A 22,354-nucleotide genomic window follows, 5' to 3' on the forward strand; every position below is an offset into this window, starting at 1 on the left:
GCTCTGAAATGTTGGCACCCAGTGTCCAACATGGATATTCTTCAGAGTAAGTGGTGAGCTGAGTTTTCCAGGCATGTGCTCTGATTTCCAGAGGTTTCTCAACATCTAGCTTGTTTGACGAGATTGGTAAAATAGAATGCTAATGAGGCAAGTTGGGCCATCAGCAATGTATTTAACAAGAAATAATCCCCTTTTGCTTGGCAACTTATCACTGCCTAGCAAGAAACTTTATGCCACTTGTTAAAAGCATAAAAGGTGGAGCGAGATGCTGCCAACAGCAAGTTCAGCCTCTCTAGACTTCTCATCTGACTCTGCCACAAATCTTGGTGTAGCCCTTGTTCCTCAGACTCCTATAAGATTCCACCCTTGATTTTTAATTTCAGACAAAAGGACATGCAGATGCCAGAAAGAGCACAGCTTTTCTTTCTAACCATGGACCATCAAGCCACTTATATTTAACAAGTTTAACAAGCATTGGCAAAGTGGTGATAAAGTAGTTTTATCAGTTTATAGCACAATTGAGAAAAGTGTTCCTTCAGTTGATTTGCAAATGATTCTATACGAGACCACATTGTCTGTGGTTTGCAGGAAATGTAGGTGCAGTTTAAACTGTTGGCAAAAAAACAGGCTCACATCTGCTAGAGCTCTCAAAATAGCATTTGGGATAGAAATGACTACCAGACATACTACAGAGTTACAACTACTCTAGGACCAAGTTGGTCAGCCATTTTCAAGGTGTGGTTAAGAGCAATCATCATTTAGATGGATGCTTTTACAAAAAAGGTTAAATGTCATATCTAAACAGAATCAGGCCATATCACTGAGTGTTACCAGAAGCCAGTAGGTGCTGCTTGATTGGAGACAGGGAGCAGAAAAAACCCCAAGGGACATCGTAGCACTGTGAGGAATCATCAGTAGAAAAGACAATCCACTTTTCTTTATGTTGGTTCAAATGAGCAGCCTAAGGAAGAAACTGCATGAGAATATGAGACAAATAACAAGTTTTAATTTATATTTCCTAACAGGATCAGAACAGGGGAAAGTTGTTGTCCCTGCCTGAATATTACTTTTAAATTACTATTGATATGAGAAAAAGCATTGATAAAAGTCTACAAAAATAATTTTAGAGGGAAACTACTTTTGTCAATACAAGTGAAATACAAAAATCAGGCAAAACCGTTGTCTCTATTTGAAATTGAGGGCAATGTTCCTTCTTTCACTGGATGAGATTGGCTTCTCAAACTGATGTTAAAATGAACATGTTAAAATGAGGAGGCCCACCATTCCAATGCCCGTTGTACTGAAGGCAAAGTATAATTCTTCTGTCACTCTTGGTACAACAAAGAATGTCCAGATCAGATAATTGATTATTTAATGGGATGAGTGCTGTTGGCAAAGCCAGCATTTATTACCCTAGAGAAGGTGATGGGAGCTGCTATCTTGAATTGGTGGGGTGATTTGCAAGGTACACCCATGATGCTGTTACAGGTGACTTCTAGAATTTTGACCCAGTGACAGTGAGGAATGACAATATAGTTCCAAATCAGAATAGTGTGTATCAATCAAATGAGCTGGTCTGCTCTTTGTAGTGTTGAGCATCTTGAGTGTTATTGGAGCTGCACATATCAGGTTAGTGGGAAGTATTCAATCACATTCCTGACTTGTGCCTTGTAGATGGTGGACAAGTTTTGGAAAGTTAGGAGGTGAATTACTTGCTGCAGAATTCCTAGCCTCAGGGCTGCTATTATAGCCATGGTATTTATGTAGTTGGTTCAGTCAGGTTTTTGGTCAATGGTAACCTGCAGAATGTTGATGTTGAGTGATGCAGTGATTCTCATGCTATTGAATATCAAATGGAGACGATAGCTTTTCATTTGTTGGAGACGATCATTGCCTGTCACTTGTGTCTTGAGAATGTCACTTCCCATTTATTGACTCAAGCCAGAACATTGTCCACATTTTGTTGTGTATCAGCATGGGCTGTTTCAGTAGCCACTGTGTGTCAATGACATTGAACTTTCTTTAATCTTCAGTGAACATTTCCACTTCTGAACTGATAATGGAGAGAAGATCATTGCTGAAGCAGCTGAAGATGGTTGGGCCTAGGACAGTACCCTGAAGAACTCCTGAAATAATGTCCTGTGACTGAGATGATTGGCCTCCAACAAACATAACTATCTTACGTTCTGTCACCTATGACTCCAACCAGTAGAGAGATTTCACTTTGATTTTCATTGACTTAAAATTTGCTTGAGCTCCTTAATGCCACACTTGGTCAAATGCCATTTTGATACAAAGGGAGGTTACTCTCAGAGGAGGTGGCCTCTAGAATTCAGTTCTTCAATCCATCTTTGGATCAAGGTTGCAATGAGTATCAAATGTGACTGGATCGGGTAGAAGCTGGATTTGAACAAGGGGATGCAGTTAAGCTTTTTCAAGTGTAAAGCAATGTTCTGTGTTTTAAAGGAAAGATCAGTGAAATTTGATGGCAAGGAGTGTGAGGATTTAATTTGGAAATAACAGCAAAACCTGATGAAATAGCAAAAAGATGAAAGAGCTTTAGTGGTGACTGTTCAGATGTGATGTGATGAGATAACTAAAATGAGAAGTGAGTAGAACTGCAAGATGTAAGGGTTTGAGGGGTGCTGTGTGGGAGAAAGCAGGGGAAAGTCCAAGCATGGTGGCCTCAACATTCAAGTAAAAAATGAATGATATCAGTCAACCTTTTTGGCACTGTACCCATGCCCCTGCTACTTACTTCCTGACCCGGTTTCGGTCATACCAGCTTGTTTTCCGAGACTGGTTTCTCCTTCCTATCCATGGGAATAGCACATGTGCATGGGAAGAGGTCAGCTGACCATGATCACGCAGGGCTGGCCAGGGAGCAGAACTGAAGAGTGTGGCCTATCCACTTACATGGTGGAGATAGACCCTTTATTTGCTCTTGCCTGTCTGGTAGTACTGCCGCTGTTGCCTGCAGATACCAGCTGCTCCTTCATTACTCTTAGCTTCAACAATTTTTGTGATCTCGTGAGTCTGATTTTAATCCTTTGACTGGGGCCAGTCTTGGATTTAAAGTGCCAATGTTTGCCCCTCACACTGTGTCATCAAGCTCTTGTCTTTCGATCTTTACCAGTCAGACTGTGCCATCAGGATGTCTCCCCACCAGTATTTACCAATCTGCCTGTATAATGAGGACCTCTCCTTCCCATGTATCCCGTCAGCCTGTAACTGTGCAAATTCCATCAGCTTCCTGTGGAAGGCAGCTACAAAATGGCCAACCTTTGTCTTCTAGAGAGATCTAATTTCAAAGCCACCAACTTTCACTCCTGCTCCCACTCACTCAGTTCCAAAATATTGGTTTGATCATGTTCAGCTAGTGATTCTTAGCTTCCTGTTTAATCATCATTTTCCACATGGGTTCTCTGCCTTGTTGCCTTCCTGACCATTTAATTCCTCTGTCGCTTTCTGCTGTCAGAATTCCAATTCGCCCTCTTCTGCATGATTCCCTAGCCCCATCCACTGCTAAGAAGTCTTTATAAATTCAAAATACTATGTCCATCCTGACAGATCTAAAATGGATCCACTCTGACCTGTGTCTTTACCAATCAAGTGTGGCTCATCCCCATAGCTACCCGCTCTGGTGGGAAACCTGGATGCGGAATGCTAATGATGTGACTGTTTTTTTAAAAAAAAAACAGGATAATCCACGGGCAAACATCTTGGTTATTTGCTTTTGGGTTTAAAGGTTAGAGTTTTGCCCAGAGGATATGCAATTAGATCAGTGGGTAACATAAATTGTGGAAATAATGACAAGTGTTGTCAGAGGAGATGTGGGTTCAATTAGGAATCATAAGGAGATCTTCTTGACAATCTCCTCTTGAAGATTAACATAAAATTGGGAAAAGATGTAGAACTTGCTACCACAGGGAGTATTTGAAGTGAAAGTGAAGTAAAGTTGTGAAGTGTAGTTGTTTTTAAGGGAAACATTGGCACGTATTTGACAGAGTTGGGAGTAAAGGCTTCTGCTGTTACAGTTAGATGAAGAAATGTGAGGAGACTTCCTCCAGCTTTCTGTGGAAGGTGGCCACAAAACGGCTGACCTTCCTCCTCCAAGAGGGACCTTATTTCAAAATCACCAGCTTTCACTGCTGCTCCCACTCATTTAATTCCAAAGATGTGTTTGATAGTTTTCAGCTGCGCCCTAGTACTTAGCCCTGATGGAGCAGATAGTAATAGGCATTGCTGCCTAGTGATGGAATTGGAACATCAAAAGGGAAATATCCTCAGATCTAATTGTCCTTTTCATATTCCACTTCCCCCTTATCCTGCAAATTCCTATTTAAAAACTGCAGATGGTGTAAGCCAACGCCTCTTCCCTCCTCACACCACTACAAGCTTAGCTTCGTGCCTCTTGTGTTTCAGATACCCAGAAAAAATGCAGTGCAGCCAGGCAGGGGAGGAACAGTAAGAAAATAGTGATGAAGAGAGAGTGCCATCATTTGATTCCACACCCACAGTCATAAGCACAAAACTGTGCTTTGCTTGATATTTTTAATGTTAACTTTTGAAACATCAGTGCAAAGAATAGAACATTACATTGTTAGATCAGCAATTTCAATGCATTGTTCAGGAGAAAAATGAATTTTACATTCTTTACATGTGAATGTGAATAAATGGATTGATGGTGTTAATGAATAGATAATTGGAGCTGTGCTTATTTCATTTTTGTGATGGCTTTCTGCAAAATGTTTGCAAGGTCAAAGTGATTAGCTGGCTTTGATTCAGAAATGATAATGTTGGACAGGAAAGGTTCCATCAGAGTGGAAAGTAGCAAACATATCCCCTCTTCTGGAAGGGAGAGAGAAAGAAAACAGGAACTTTGGGCTAGTTAGCTTGATATCTGTCATGGGAAAGGTGTTAGAATAAATCAGTAAAGAGGTTATTGAACTTAGACAAAAATCAGAATAATCAGGAAGAGTCAGCAGCGTTCGTAAAGGGGAAATCACATTTAACCAACTTGTCACTCCTTCAAAGAAGTTTGTTATGGGCTGTGGATAAAGAGGACCTGATAGATGCACTGTACTTGGATTTCCAAAAGACATTTGATAACATGCCACATCAAACTTTATTGCAGAAGATAAAAGCTCATGGTGTAAGGGGTAACAATTTGCATGGGCAGAAATTTGGCTGACCGGCAGAAAACAGCAAGTATGAATAAATGAGTCTGGTTAACAGGATGTGATCCATGGAGTCTCACAGATGTATGTGATGGAGCCTCAATTGTCTACAATTAACAACAATTACTTAGATGAGAGGAGCAAAAGCACAATGGCTACATTCACAGAGGACACGTACAAGACAGGTCAGAATGTATAATGGGAAGAAGACATAAGGAGTTTGCAGATGGATATAGATAGGGTTGAGTGAGTGGGCAAAAATCTGGCAGATGTGGAAATTGAGATGTGGAAAATGTCAAGTTGTTCAATTTGGTGGCAAAAAGGAGAGTGCCATCATTTGATTTCACACCCACAGTCATAAGCACAATACTGTGCTTTGCGTGATATTTTTAATGTTAACTTTTGAAACATCAGTGCAAAGAAGAACACATGGAACACAACTGCAGAAGTCTGAGGTGCGAAAGGATTTAAATGTTCTAGCGCCTGATCCAAAAAGTCAGCATGCAGATACAGCATGTAAACAAGAAGACTAATGGGAGGGACACAATAATCAATAGGGACACTATTGATTATTGAGAGAAATTAATGATAAAGCATTTTATGCTTCAGTTTTACAGGGCATTGGTGAGACCACATCTTAAACAAAAACAAAGTTGTTGGAAAAGCTCAGCAGGTCTGGCAGCATCTGTGAGGGAGAAAACAGAGTTAATGTTTCGGGTCCAGTGACCTTCCACATCTTAAATACTGTGTGCAGTTTTGGTCCCCTTATTTAAGGAAGGATGTGCTGGAGGCCGTTTAGTGAAGGTTTACTAGATAGATCCCTGGAATGAGTGGGTTGTTTTATGAGTACAGGTTGGCCAGGACGAGCTTGTTTCCACTGGAGTTTGGAAGAGTGATGAGGACGAGGTAGAAGTGTATAACATCCTGAATGGTCTTGGCAATGTGGACATGAAAAAGTGTTTCCACCTGTAGCTGATTCCAAGCTAGGATGCACTGCTTTAAAACAAGGGGTTGCTCTTTTAGGAAAATGATGAGGAGATTTTTTTTTTACTCTCAAATGTTGTATGACTTTGGAATTCTGCAGAAGAAAGTCGTAGGAGGTGGTCATTGAATATTTTTAAGTCAGAACTATGCAATCAAAGGTTATCATGAGTAAATGAGGATGTGAAATTCAAAAGACAACCCAGACTTGCCATGATCTTATTGAATGGTAGACCAGGTTGAAGGTCTACTTTTAGAATAAAATAGATCAAAGAACTGCAGATGCTGAGGATCTGAAATAAAAGCAGAATTTGCTGAAGAAACTCAGCAGATCTGATAGTATCTGTGCAGAGAAGGCAGAGTTATGTTTCCAGTCCAGTGACACTTCTTGATGACATTACTTTTGGAATAATTTACTTCTGCTCCTATTTCATAGGTTCACGGAAGTGCATTAACTATAGGGAGTTAAGAGGTCATGTTGTTGTGTTTGTACAGGCCACTTTTGGAATACTGCTTTCAATTCTATTCAATTTCAATAGGAGTGGCTCGGTGGCTAAGTGATTAGCACTGCTGCCTCACAGCACCAGCGACGGGGGTTCAATTCTACGATTAGACGACTGTCTGTGTGGAGTTTGCACATTTTCCCCATACCTGTGTGGGTTTCATCCAGGTGCTCCAGTTTTCTCCCTCATACCAAAGATGTGCAGGCTAGGTGGATTGACCATGCGAAATTGATGATAGTGTTCAGGGTGTGTAGATTAGGTCTGTTAGCCGTAGGAAATACAGGGTTACAGGATAAAGGTAGAGGGATGGGTCTGAGTGGGATGCTCTTCGGAGGGTTGGTGTGGTCTTGTTGGGCCAAATGGCCTGTTTCCACACTTTAGGGATTCTATGATTCTGGTCTCCCTGCTACAGGAAGGATGTTGTGAAACATGAAAGGATTTAGAAAAGATTTACAGGGTTGTTGCAAGGGTTGGAGGGTTTGAGCTATGGGGAGAGGTTGAATATGCTGGGGCTATTTTCCCTGGAATGTCAGAGGCTGAAGGATGACCTTATAGAGGTTTATAAAATCATGAGGGGCATGGATGGGGTGAATAACCAAGATCTTTTCCTCAGGGATAGGGGAGTGCAAAACTAGAGGGCATAGGTTTAAGGTGAGAGGGGAAAAACTTAAAAGGGACCTGAGGGGCAACTTTTTTACGCAGAGGATGGTGCATGTATGGAATAAGCTGCCAGAGGAGGTGGTGGAGGCTGGTACAATTACAAAATTTAAAACGCATCTGGATGGGTATATGAATAGGAAGAGTTTAGAGGGATATGGCCAATTGCTAGGAAATGTGATTAGATTAATTTAGGATATCTGGGTGGCGTGGATGAGTTGGACTGAAGATCTGTTTTCATGCTGTACAGTTCTCTGATTCTATAAGTCATGCTCCCATTGCCTATTTCATTTGTGGACATAGCTGATTTCAGTTTCTTAGAAAGATTCAGATGAGTCACCAATGTCTATGTATAATGAACCGAACACATGCTAGGATGTTATTTCTGCTCTTGACTTCTTTGTGAACCCATCAGGTTTTTCTGAAAGGTACTGTGTAAAGTGATGGTGCTAAAGTATGCCTGAGAAGTTACCTTTTAATGCTCCTGTTGTTGGCCTCAGCTGACCATTCATGAAACCTACTGTAAAGTATTTACAAATGTCAAGGAAACATTTTGGAGTGGTTGGATAGGTTTTGAGCCTCCTTTTCGTAAAGAACATAATTTTTCTGTGACAGCATGCGTGTATTTGTTTAGCATCAATCCATTTCATCTTACAGAAACATCAGCATGTGCATGTCAGAGTGCTGTTCATCTATCCTCTATGGTACTGCATCAAGTTTGCATGAAGTGCTGTAATGTCTTATAGGGAGAGACTATAATTCAAGTGTAACCAAACATACTTTGGCAACTTTTCAGATATCAGCCCTTTCCTGATTCATTTACTGAAAATTAGTGCACTTGTAACTTTGTTTTTACCTTTTGTACAACCTCTATCAGGCTGTTCACATGCTACTCATCCCAGGTAAATGTTCTTCCAGTTAGGAAGAAGAAATTAGGAAAATGGGAGTGTCATTTTCCAGAGCACCTTATGCAGCCGGTCCAACTAAACAACATTTATGAATACTGTAGTTCGGGAATGGCATGAGATTTTGCTGCTTTCATTTGGCAGATTTATTACTACCCTTTCAGTGTTACCTGGAGCCCTTTCCATGCTGTTAGCTCCCAATGCATCCTCATCATCTTGCATGTTGAAGATGAAATCATACTTTACAAATTAGCTGACTTCTCTTATAGAACAAGGTCAGCATTCAGACCTGCTGATGCTTACAGGACCGATCAGCAGAACACTGAAATAAAACTGACCTTTTGCTTAAGGGACCAATAATGCACCTGACAGCTGCTTATTTTTCTTTTATGTAGCAGGTTGAATTTCGCACCTCTTGCTCAGTATTATCTTGTTGGACTCTTACCCCATGACCACACAATGAACAACTACATTTGATGTTTTTGATTTTTTTGTGCTTTGATTTGATTTATTGCAGTCACAAGAACCTAAGTACAGTGAAAAGTTTTGTCTTGCGAGCAGTACAGGCAGATCATAACAAACAAGGACATACAGATCAAGGGGTGCTTAGGCAAAGTGAGGCATACAAAGGCACGGCTGCACAGGAGATGAACATAGCAAGATCAACATTAACAAGGTAAACATCATTTGAAGTTAGAGAGGTCCATTCAACAATCTAATAACAGCAGGGAAGAAGCTGTTCTTGAACCTGTTGGTGCGTGTTTACAAGCTTCTATATGTTCTACCTGATGGAAGAGGTTGTAGGAGAGCATTACCAGGTGGGATGTGGCTTTGATAACGTTAGCCTTTCTGCAGCAATGAGAAGTGTAAATGGAGTCCATGGATGGGAGGTTGGCTTCCGTGATGGTCTGGGCTGTGCGCACAACATTCTGTAGTTTCTTACGGTCCTGGGCACAGCAGTTGCCTCACCAGGCGGTTATGCGTCCGGATAGAATGAATTCTATGGTGCATCTGTAAACGTTGGTGAGGATGTTTATGGACATTCTAAATTTCCTAAGCCATGTGACAAAGAAGAGGTATGGTTCTGCCTTCTTGACCATTGCATCTACATGGGAGGTCTAGGACAGATTTTTGATGATCATCACTCCTCTGAACTTAACGGTCTCAACCGTCTCCATTGATGTAGATAGGGGCCTGTCCTCCTCTTTTCTTTCTGAAGTCATTGATCAGTTTTTTTTTTGTTTTGCTGACATTGGGAGTTAGCTATAATTCTGCCAAGACACCAAGCACTCCATCTCCTTCATGCAATACCACTTAGCATAAGGAGCCAGAATGTTGCTTTCCAAAGTATTTCCCCAGTTAAACATAATATTCGTGTCTCTGTAAAACTAAGCACACAGTTTACAGCTGTTCTCCCTTGAATTTGGTGAGGAATTAAAAGAAAGACAAAACTGCTAAAAAGCACTTCTTGTTCACTCTCTCAAACCATTGCACTTTCCATTGCAACATATGTTTAATTAAGGGGGTTCACACTAACCATTCCATTCCTCACACTCTGTTCCAGTTAAGTTGACTTGTACACTTCACTTTAATCATTTTGATAGTTTGAAACGACTAATGTTCTTTAGGTGCAGTAACATCAACCTTGGATCATCTCTTCTCAATTTGACCACCTGAGTCAAGAAAGCTCCCTGAAATTATTCATTAGTAACTATAGGAAACCAACAAATGGAAGTTTTCACTCACTTGCTGCTAATGTTCCTTTTGGTTGACAAAAGTGCTCAGAGCAGTACTAAATCAACACTTTCTACTGCCGGTGTACCACTTTTTATTCATGCCTACTTTCCTCTTACAACCATTAAAGAGAGGAAAATATGACCTGAGGAGGCAAACAATGTCAGAAATGTTGAACCTGCCTTGTTGCCATTTTAGTAATTGAGAGTACATCAACAATACTACTGCCTGTAAGGTTTAAGTTGGAGACAAGTATATAAATGCGTTTTCTGTTGACTCTGTAGCATCTAGTAGTGTTTGTTGAAGTAAAGAAAATTAATTATTTACAAAACTATTTACTCAACAGACTTTTGGCTTTTGTAAATAAATCAGTTCCCAGTCTCAACTTGCATTAGGAAATACTTGTGAAGGGTCCTTTTCAAAACTAATGGATTTCTTAGTTTTTCTGCTACTGATTTTAAAGAGTGCAGAAACTTTATGGATAACTTTAACTCCTGTTTGTCTGGAGGGTACAAAACGATTCAGCACGGAGATGACCCATGCAACTTATCAGTTGACTTTCTCCTATCTTCCTGCAGTCTTCTATTTAAATCTGTTCTTCCGCACCAGTGGGAAGGAAACCAACAGATGCATGTTAAGCTCTGATTATGTCATAGGGATCCGATTTGTCATTTTAACAAGTGGCCTAAATTGGGTGGTAGTTGTGACTTTCCCACCAAGTCAAGCTATCAAGCAGAGCTAGTAAACAAAAAGAGCAGGACAGCTCATTATGGGTCCCATACATAAAGTTTAGACTTACCCTAACTCAGGATTCCCTCCTTCCCAATTGCAAAGCCATCCTGCAATCCCTTCCCTATGACTTACATGAGTGCCAGGAATAAACCCTCCATTCCTATGTGATTGCTTTTTACGACTCAGTCTTCCTCTTTTCTAAGTGAGTGCTACTGGACATTGGGGAACATGTAGCACTCACTTAGACAGGGTTGTAAGATGTGATAAGGCTAAGGAAGCTTGGTTCTGAAATAGCGATCAATGTAAGAATGTACACTTCCACGTGCTATGCATTGTTAGCGTGCTACCTGCAGGGTGAGGCCATCACATACAGGAAAGCCTTCAAATGATTTTCCAAACCCCACTTTATTCAGCAGCTGCAGAAGACAACAAAACCAAAAGAGGTAGAAATGTGGCTACCTCTGAAAACAGACAAGGACTGCTTGCCTTTCAAGGACCAAGAAGTTTACAGTCAGTAAATGACCAATGCCCCAACTCATATCTACTGGAACCAGGTGTTATTTAGGGCCTGTCTGAATTATAGAATCTAATGCAGCACTCTCTATCAAGCAGATAATAATGTTTGTTCTGCTCAATAACCTCATTTTCCTCTTCAGAAGACCGATGCTGTTCTTTCAGCTCTTTAACCTCAAGCACATTTCTCTTTTGTCTGCTCAAGTCATGCAGAGTGCAACCTGCTAGGATTATGTGCTATGATCCATCTGGACTCTTCTGTGAGGACCCCCAAGACCAATCCAAATAGCAGAACCTCACTTTCAGCGGGCCTATAGTTTTGTTCCATTATAGCCCTGGAGGAAGAATGGGCTGCACTGAACCTACACTTGGTCTCAGTCAGGGTACTGGGTAATAGATGCAGAGGGTTGCTGTCATTCACCAGTGATCATCCGTGCAAGGCATCTAGCCCCCAAATGCAGCAGGAACAAGAATTCTCAAGATATAGCTTCAAAGATATCTGGCATGCACATTTTAGGTATGATCGCAATGATAACAAGTGAATTACACATTGATGGAATGGAATACTTTGCCATTGATAAACTCAGCTGCCTTATGATATGGGCTTTCTCAATGTAATCTATGTGTAATGTATCAAGCCCTGCACCTGGGGGAAGCCAACTATGGTGTGATCTAGAACAAATGGTATCAGGAGCAGCCTTGATGTATTTGTGGGTTGATGATTAAAAGATCCCACACAGATCCCCAGTAGATCTTTGTAGGCAGCCAGTCGAACAAAAGGTCACTACTTTGACAATCACCGGCATAGGATGGCCTTGTACCCCTTCAGGGCAAAGGTCATGCCCCAGCAGTTGGCAGAGTTCAGTCACAGTGTTCCAGGACATCCTGAGTCTGCAGCAACATTGTGCCTCACTTGTCCAGAGGAAATGGCACATAGGACAAAAGACGCTAGCCCTCCTCCACCTCTTGTGCACCTGGAGTGCACTTTTAGCTATGCTGTCTTCCCATGGAGACTGTTTGGTAGCTGCTGGAAGTTGCTGATGGTCCTGGGTTTGCTGGTGAATCTATTGCTCCTCCATTTTCTGTGCCTTTGTTACATCACAACAATAATGACAATAACCCTTGCTATGGCTGGATCCAGTAGTCTTACTTCCAATGAACCTGTGTGAGGAACATAAGAAACAGCACAAGTCCTTAGTACTGTAAGTAGTCACTGACACATGATAATTTACCATACTCTATACTGTAGGACAAAAGTGAGGGGCGTGGACCTTTGACATTGGATCTTATTCCAACAAACGCAACACCAATCATTTCGCAAAGAGACAGGGGGATTTCAAATACTGTTTAGATTCTGGAACTGTAATTCCACATTGTCCATGAAAGGCATCATTGCATATGTGAGCATAGTGCAAAATACTTACAGTTCACATTGAGAGGAAATCAGTTCCTTGCCCTAGTGCAGCTGAAGCATTCTTGTATTAGCTTTGAGGTCCACAGGTGCCTCTTTTAAAGTCTCCTGAAATTATTTCTGCTTCACAGAAATGAGTTTGTTGAATCTGCAAAGGTGAACAACATGGTTAAGATTGGTTGGGACCAGAATGTTGCACCCCACACAGTTGTTTACTACATGCATTTCACATACACAATGATAAGATTGCAAATGACTATAAGCTGTACTCTGCAAGTGCATTGTTGACGTAAATGCCCCTTTCCTGCCCCTCAGAAGTGAAGCCCACATATTGGAGCAGAAAATAGCCACTGACTCAACCCACTTGGATTGTGGTCTTAACCGTTTTCCATTGATAGTTCACATTTAGGATTTGAGAGAATATGGAGGGCAACACACATGCTTGGCACCGTGACTCCCAGGGTTAGCCTGACCATTGAGCACTATACTCCTGTACATCCATTTCCCTGTCTACCAAGCAATCCCTGGACAACCCATCATGACTGATTGCCCATATTTTTCCACCCACCCCCTAGAATTATGACTGCAGTTCTCATCTTTAGCCCCTGAGCCCCTTCAACACAGTTTAGTCCTGCCCACTATTGTGATGCACACATCCCCTGTTGAAGACACAGAGGTGGAAACTGCCTATAAAGCCCTCTCTTGCAGAATCCCATGTCCTTCCATGCACTACAGTATTCCCCTCTTGTGTGACCCCCTTTACTATCCTTGTCCCCTCGCATTCCCAATCTCCAGAATTGAGTTCCCACACTTGCCTACTACAACAGTGTCCCCTGGTGATACCCTTTGACTTTCATCTCGCTGACCCGCAGTATTGACTGTAGCCCATCCGAGAGACTAACTTAACCAGACAGCCCCAAATAATGAGTGACCAGATTCCACACTGACATTATATAAATCCTTTGACTGCTTGTCTTGGATCTGCACAACTGACTGCCACCCAATCTCTGGAATGTAGTGATATAGCACCCCTGAGCCTGGCCACCTTAAGCAGATGATTGACCCTGCTCAAGTGCCTACATTATGATCGTCTGATGCCCTTGATTTACTGAATGGGACTCCCGGTGGACAGCAGCCTCCTTTGACCTGACTGAGAACTACGCTCCTTTGACTTTGGTGTATGGCCATTTGGTTGAAGAAATGCAGTGCCCACAAGCTGCTGGCACATTATTGTGGGTATGAGATTGACATAGCATGGTGTTGTGCGCTAGCATGTCACTTCTGCTAGAACTTACTTGCAGTCCATCGTCCACCACAATCTACTGAATAGCTCCTCAAACTAGCAAATGAAGAAAGTTTGGTGGCAACACTCCCCAGTCATAAACTATCAGTGGTTGGTACCAAGGCACCATGCTTATTGGAATATGGCATCAATGGGGTGTTTAATACCACATAAAAGTACAGCTTCTTCATATATTCTTATTCACTGAAGTTGCTGGGTAAACACTGCTTGGCATTTAGCTCAGTTAGTAAGCAGTTTTCTCTCTTTGTCAGTCAGTATGCAGTTTGCTCTCTCAAATGATGAACAGCGCTCTCTCAGTGTTGTAGCTCAGTGTCTCTTTTCCTCAGTTGGCATGCACCCCTCTGCTTAATCAATGTGTATCTCAGCCTCTATTGGTTTACAGCTCTCTGTCTTTTCATCATGGAATCTCTACAGCGTGGAAGCAGGCCATTCAGCCCATTGAGTCTACACCGACCCTCCAAACAGCATTCCACCCAGAGCCACACCATCTCTGCAATCCTATATTCCCCATGACTAACCCACCTAGCCTGCACATCCTGGACACTAATGGGCAATTTAGCATGGTCACTCTACCTAACATGCACATCTTTGAACTGCATGGGAGGAAACTGGAGCATCTGGAGGAAACGCACACAGACACTGGGAGAATGTGCAAATTCCACACAGACAGTCACCCATGGTAGAATCGAACCCAGGTCCTTGGCGCTGTGAGATAGCAGTGCTAACCACTGAGCTACTGTGCTGCTCTACCCTAATTGACACGTAGCTCCGTGCTTTCTGTCTCCTTCCGTTCTTGAATTGAGGAGTCAGTGCGTCTATTTTTCTCTTTCTCTTTTCTCATTCTTTTGCTTTGTCTCTCTTCCCGTCTCTTGCCCATCTCAGCCACTGTGTACCTCTATCTAAGTTGATATAGAATTTTCTCTTTCAAGTGATGCCAATTTGTAGTTCTTTCTCTTTGTTTCTCTCATTTGATCCACAGCTCTTTCTGATTATGAAATAGTCTGCTTTTCTAACTATTATAGCACCATACATCTAAGGTAATATTGCAAGTTACTCTTGAAAAACCTTTCAGTTACACTTTCTCCAAGTCACAAAGTCTACTGAAATAGGTAACTTGTAAAGAGGCACTTATGCTGCAAACACCCAAAGGATGATCTCTATTAAACATTCAAATGGATTATTAGGGTTCAGAACACCCCTATCGCTGACAAATTGCAGGATGCAATTATTCAACTGTAGAATACGTGTGTTATCTACATCACTATTCGTCTAGATCTTTGATACAAAAGGATCTATCAATAATTTGATCTTTAATAAGCAAAGTCTTCAATGCTTTTAACCAAGGCTGCACTAGTGATAAATTATTTTCTTATTATTCAGCTTGATTTAATTTCAGCCAATTTTAAAATGAATTAAATACAGATTATGTATTAAACTGTAGACATGTAATGATATATTTCTTACATTTATTGTAGGCATCATGATGTCAAGATATTCCAGCTACTTCTCTCAACATTAATAAGTGCTCATGTCCAACATTTCATTTCCCAATTTAAACAGGAGCTCACATCCAAGGCACACATTAATCTTTTTCATGTTGAACATGTCAGTACCACCAAGAACCTATGTGACAAGAAAATCTCAGATCTTTACTATCATTTCAACATTGTAAAATGGTAGAGAGAGCAATTGAGATTATTAAAGCACAACTACCCAAAATGAGAGAGGATGGGGTTATCTATTTGCAGGCAGTTTTGAATAACATCAGTACCATCTAAAAAATTAAATGTATGATGGTTGTTACTTCCAAACTCAAAAGGAAGTATCATGTGCAGCAAGCAAATAAAGGTTTTGTAAAACTTAATTGGATTGGAATTAGGTCCATTCAAATAAATGTTAAATTTTAACATATAGGAAAAGAGATTTGTACACCCTCACAGATTAAAGTGGAAAAAGTGGTTCAGATAATGAGAAAAGACAAAAAGGTTGGTGTTAATATATTCTGTTCCCAGGGTCCATAAAATGGTAGGGCTACAAGACAGCTGGGATTGAGTCTGGAAAAGACTAGCAAAAATTAGTGACTTGCTGTTATTAAAATTAATTTGCTTGTAGCTCAGTTGGATTAAAAGAATCTCAAGAATCACATGGGAAGGTACATGTTGATAAAATACTTCTGGATGTGAGACACTTGCATTAAGAAATGGTAATAGAGCTGTGTGATAAATTGACCACTGAGAACTTTAAAACAGATAGTATTAGTCATTTCAAGATGCATATTTCTGAAATGTGAAAAGATTGAGGGAAATGCTGAGAAGGTGGAAAAGTGGAATTTCAAAAAAAGGATATGTGTTGGTCTTAAATTCTTTTTAGCTTCCTGTAATTTTTTTTTGCATTTTCAGGTTTTAAAAAATACCAAGTGCTGGTTTCCTGTTTGCCTCACGTCGCATGGTTGTTTATTTGACATTGTACCAGTAATCCGAGCTGAAATGAAATCAACCATGTCACTAGAGTAAAGTGACATTTTCAAACATGTTTTCAGCCATGTTACTGCCCATTATTGAAATGCCTTACATAACCTGCCGTTGTCTAAAAACCATAGTCTGTGCCAAATGTGGTTCCATTGGTGGCATTTTCATTGTTAAGATGGAGGGTTGCAAACTCAACTTCCGCTCCAGGATATATGCATAAAAGTGACATACTAGTGAGGAGTTGTTGAATTGCTGAGATGCAGCCTTTCAGATGGAAGTTTAATTTGAGACACTGTTGCCCTTCTCAGGAGGATGTAAAAGATCCCATGGTGCTATTTTGAAGAAGAACCAAGGAGATATATGATATAACAAGGTGTAGAGCTGGATGAACACAGCAGGCCAAGCAGCATCAGAGGAGCAGGAAGGCTGACATTTCGGGCCTAGACTCTTCTTCATTTCTTGTTCTTAATGATATAAATTGATTACAAAATGTCCTTGCAATATCTAGCACTTGTCATATCTGGTGCTTGTGAAAAAGCACTTCATAGTCAGTGAACTACTTTCAAATTGCAGCTGTCTTGTACTGTGTCAGTGTATTGCAAGCCTTTACAAACAGCAATGAGACAACGATGTGACAATCTGTACTTGTAATATTAGCTGAGGATAGGTCCTGGCCAGAATATCATATATCTCAGAGATAGTAGGAACTGCAGACGGAACTCTACCTTGGTTTGGCTACATGATGGAACAACACCAACTGAAAGAAAAAGAACTGACAAGTCTGTCCCCATTCAGAACAGTTTGTCTCCTAGTACCAAGTCACTGCGTTACTTTAACAACCTCCATCGAAAGGAAATCAAGGGCCCAAAATTCTCTGTGCTTTCAGAGGCAACAGCTCAATAATGGTATAGAAACTGACAAAAAGTCATTTTTGAATGGGTTTCATTGCTTCACTACCTTTGTAGAAAAGCATTATATTATTGAACTAATAGATTAAATCTCTGTCAGTCAAATTAAAAAGCAGCTACAGAGCTGCAGCATCATTATCTGAAAAGCGCAAAAATGAAATAGTGTGTGAGGAAGCTCTAGGGGAGCCTTTTGAGGCCCTGATTGCAAACAATTCCATCCCTCAATGAACTCTTATTGTAATATATTTCTGCGCTGAGAGAATATATATAAAGCAGTGACCATGTGATAGAATTCACCTTCACAATATCTATTTTATCCACTTTCATTGATTAATCTATGGAAGATTATACCCCTCTATATTGCAGGTGTTGCAAACATCTAGTTCATGGTCCATGCATTTTAGTACATCTTTTTAATTTTTTTAGGAATTAAAATCATCCTATTGCAATTGCAATTGGAGGCACAGTAGTCAGCACATTGCCTTACAGTGCCAGGGACGTGGGTTCAATTCCAACCTCGGGCAACTGTCCGTGTGGAGTGTACATGTTCTCCCCATGTTTGCAAGGGTTTCTTCCCACAGTCCAAAGATGTGCACGTTAGGTGGATTGGCTATGCTAAAACAAAATTGCCCCATAGTGTACGTGGATGTGCAGATTAGCTGGGTTAGCCATGGTAAAACCCTGTGTGGGTTACGAGAATGAAGTGCTGGGGTTGGCTGTGGGTGTGATGCTCTTAGAAGGATCAGTGCAGACTTGATGGGCTGAATGGTCTCCTTCTGCAGGGTAGGAATTCTACAATAAAGATTAGTTATAGAAAATTAGATAAATGTGATTGGAATACCTTAGGGTTTAGTCCATATATAAGGTTGGGTCATGTTGCTTTAAGAGGTTACAAGCTAAGCAAATAGGATAAGAAATGTCAGGTGGGCTTGGTGACTGAAGACATGGTGTCTATATTACTTGTAGTAGTGTTAACCAGACAGTTTGTTTGTTTTTAGAGTTAAAGCTAAATTAGTGAAAAGTATTCTGTGAAATTTGAAAGGCTGTCAATCTGATTTTCTTTATCAGCTCAAAGAAATTGAAAATAAAGGATAATTAATCTAACATTTGGGTTAAAAATAGCTCACAACATGCAACATCATGGAGGTGGATAGAGCTTAAGAAATTTCTGTGATTTCAAGTTATTTGTATGTTTGCTTGCAGAGAAGATTATTGCAGTTTTAGTCTAGAAATATACTGAAGCTAAGTAGCAGAATGAGCTAAGTAGCACAAGTTCTGCTTTTGGCAGACTCCAGGTAGATAGGGTTCAAGAGAAGTACCAGGGAGTGATGACTTCATGTTGTTGAAAAAAAAAAGATTATGTCGAAAAAGAAGCCCTGAGAGCCATGCTTAGTTCAGTGTAGCTGTGAGTGGGGCAAAGGAAGCCCACAAGCAATATATGCTTAATGCAGCTGAGAAAGATTGGAGTTTAAAGAAATTGAGTAGTCAATCAGTAAAGTTTGCTGTTTGACAAAGCCTATTTGTTTGTAATTAGACGCTTGTAAGCATTATCAAAAACTCAGATACCTTGGACTCGGGAGAAGAGATTGAATTACAAGACATAAGCTGTCGGTGAAACAGTCTGTGTTGGAGAGGTTTTGAGGCCATTTCCAAGCCTAGAACATTAAAAGTGAAGAATTGAAATCTCTTGCAAATGGAGACAAAGTGTCAACACAATTTAGTGAGCCACAGTCTCATGAAAGTTGGGTTGGGATCTGACTTGATTGCATCAACTTGTTTAAAGTGCAGTCTACAGGATGTTTGACCACCCATTTTTCTGGTCACTCGCATCTACCTCACATTAATTGTGAAGGAAATCTAAGTTTTATATATATTTTGCTTTGTTTAGAATCGTTGTTTCACTTATTCACTACTATTAGCCGTATTTAACTATGTTTATTTTGTTCAAGTTCGTAAAATAAAGATTTTTGGAAGGTTTAAATGCAAACTTGGAATCCTGCTGCTTATTTCCTTACTCTTGGTTCTTCCACATATACTGTTCTTTAAAAGATTATGGTCCATCATGCCAAATTGTAATAAAGATCCAATTTGTCACAGGTGAATGAAAGAACTCATAGAAATATGATATAAAGAACCTTGAAATGACCTCTACCCAAGTTCTGCCAAACACGTGAAGACATTTCAAAATCTTCTCAGATGACAAACAGCTGAATGACTGCAAATAGATATTGCATGTTTATCCTTTTGTACTATTTATTTGTTATAAGGAGTGCTGAGAGAGAGAAAATAATCATTTATCAATTATTTTACTTTCTTGGTGATACGCCATTTGGCACCATGACAACTGAATGACATTCACTGTGAGAGATGCCCTTTGACATCCTGACAATGGCATGGTTTTTCTGCCAAGAAGTGCCAGTAAAGGTCATAGTGTGCATGATTAAGTTCTCTGAGGAAATCAAATGCAATCACTTTCAAAATATTTGAATAATTTCAGGTTCACATGCGAATTGATCCAAACACAGAATTAAAGCTTAGGACACAGTCCAGAAATGATATTACTCAACTGTATGAATTAACATGATAATAATTAATGTTTGCTGCTGTTGATGAATTAACTCTTTAAGCACAGGATCAAAATTTGACTTCACCCATAAGTTTTCACATTTCTATTCAACATTAGTACTATTCCTCCAATTCTGTTCAAAAAAGATATCAGCATCCCAAAATGGAAAAATCTTCCTTGCACGTTGTGTAATATTGTATTGATATTCTGTTAAATGTAACAGGAGTGTAATACTCAATGTGTTGCTAACTAATTACTTGCAATCCAAGATGGGTCACGTCAGGACTAAGACAGTCAAGAAAGATATTCGAATGATCATTGAAAAATACTATTCCCAGCTTGGCGATGACTTCCACACCAACAAGAAGGTCTGTGAGGAAATCACCATCATGCCCAGCAGGGTATGTGACACATTTAATGAAGCATATCCAGTGTGGACCTATCAGAGGCATCTCTATCAATCTGCAAGAGAAAGGGTAAGAGAGGAGGGTCAACCAAGTCATTGAAATCCCTGCTCTGGACTTTGACATGATTGAAGTGGACCCAGATACCAAGGAGATACTGAACCTGCTGGACTTTGGCAGCTTGTCTAATCTGCAGGTCCCACAGCCTTTAGTAGGAATGGCCTTCCAGACTCCAAGAATCTAAAATTATTTGTTTTACATGGCTCTAAAATAAAAAAGGACAAAAGCACAAAAAGATTTTTTTTTAGAAAACCCAATTGCTTGGCTTGTTTTTATGGGCACAGAGTGTTTGGAATGTGTGAAGTTGTCTTATTCACAATCCCAATGGCTTTTGGTTAAAGTCCATACATTTCAAATCCTTAGACTTGCACCAAAGTATGTTACAAAATGACCAAAATGATTGAAATTGCAACTGTGTAAAAGATTCTGCATTAAGGAAAATCTCTAAACTTTACATAACATTAAATTTTTGAACGGTTTTGAACCTTTCACAAAATGTATATAATTGGACATTTGAAAGATACTTATTTCTGATTATCCCTATTTCTGAATTTGTGATGTTATGGTTTATAGAAATGTTTAGAATCAGAGGGCACTTGTTCAGTCACATGAATGTTAGCCTTGTCAAATCACTTTGGTGGAATTAGAATAATAGAATCAGAGAATGTTTAAAGCACAGAAGGAAGTCATTCAGCCCATCATGTCTGAGCAGGTACTCTGTATTTGAAACTAGTCCCTCTTCCCGGCTATTTTTCCCCTCTAGTCCTACAAATAATTTTTCTTCAGATAAATATCTGATTCTCTTTGAAGGTCTCAATTGAATCACCCTCCACCATACTCTCAGGCTGTGCATTCCAGATCCTAACAATTCACTGTGCAAAAGATTGCACTCCAGTTAGCTTAAATCTGTGTCCAGTCATTTTCAATCCTTCTGCCAATGGATATAGTTTCTTCCCATCTATGCTGTCCAATCCCCTCAAGATTTTGAACAGCTTTGGCAAATCTCCTTGTAGCCTTGTCTTCACCAAGGAAGACAGCCTCAGTTTCTCCAATCTAACCAATTAATTGAAGTTCCTCAGTCCTAGAACCCTCCTGGTGATTCTTTTCTGCACCCTCTCTAATACCTTCATATCTTTCCTGCCCAGAACTGAACACAATACATCAGTTGCAGCTGAGCCAGTGTTTACACAGCTTCATCATAACTTCCTTCCTTTTGTACTTTTTGCCCCGTTCAAAAGATTAAGGATCACCTAAGCCGTTTTAGCCGGTTTGTCACCTTTCATCTTCAAAGAGTTGTGCGCATAAAGCCCCAGTTCCTGCAATGCTTTTAGAACAGTACCTTTTCCACATTCTTCTCACTAACATCAATTTGAAAATTAAAAGGAAATATGATGCTGCTCATATTCTGCTTATCAACTTAATAACCAACTTAACAAAACTGTGTTAAAATCAGAACATTAAAAAAAGCTAATGCATCCCTCACAATGATCCAACATCTCATGAATGAATAAGAAAAAAAATACATGTGGTTACATTTTATCCTGAAGAGCATTCATTATATTTAATCATTTTGACAATATTCTTTCGGAGGGGAGTCCATCACTTTTGGTGATATTTAGTTGGCTCGGAATTCCTGTCCTGCTGCAATTTAAAACATTACTTTGCCCGGAACTTGGCACCAAAATGTTCAGTGCTGTTCGCTTCCATGATGGAACGATCTTTTTCACAATATATTAGATCCGATTTGTACTTTTAGCGCTTCAGTAACCTGTTTCAAAGTAAAATTATGTCAAAGAATGCTAGACGACAATTTAACGCGGACTGACTTCTTCGGATGCACGCGGCGAAGGTGCTAGTGAAATTGCACACAAACCTGTGCGTATTTCACTGATGTCCATTTGCAGCTCTGTACCCTTCTATTTCATTATACAACTCAATCATAAAATGAGCTGAAATCAGTGTAAACAAACAGGTACTGAAGAAATATGAAACCCCCACCAATGTATTTATTCATTGATATTGAAAATTT

General features: G+C 40.1%; 1 pseudogene; it reads left to right on the forward strand.

Annotated features, from left to right (window-relative positions):
• The first annotated feature begins 20,130 nt into the window (after window positions 1–20,130).
• Window positions 20,131–20,509, forward strand: LOC109927526 (annotated as a pseudogene).
• The last annotated feature ends 1,845 nt before the right edge of the window (window positions 20,510–22,354 follow it).

The sequence above is a fragment of the Rhincodon typus genome, chromosome 20, assembly GCF_021869965.1.
Source record: "Rhincodon typus isolate 14 chromosome 20, sRhiTyp1.1, whole genome shotgun sequence".
In the NCBI taxonomy this organism is placed as follows: Eukaryota; Metazoa; Chordata; class Chondrichthyes; order Orectolobiformes; family Rhincodontidae; genus Rhincodon; species Rhincodon typus.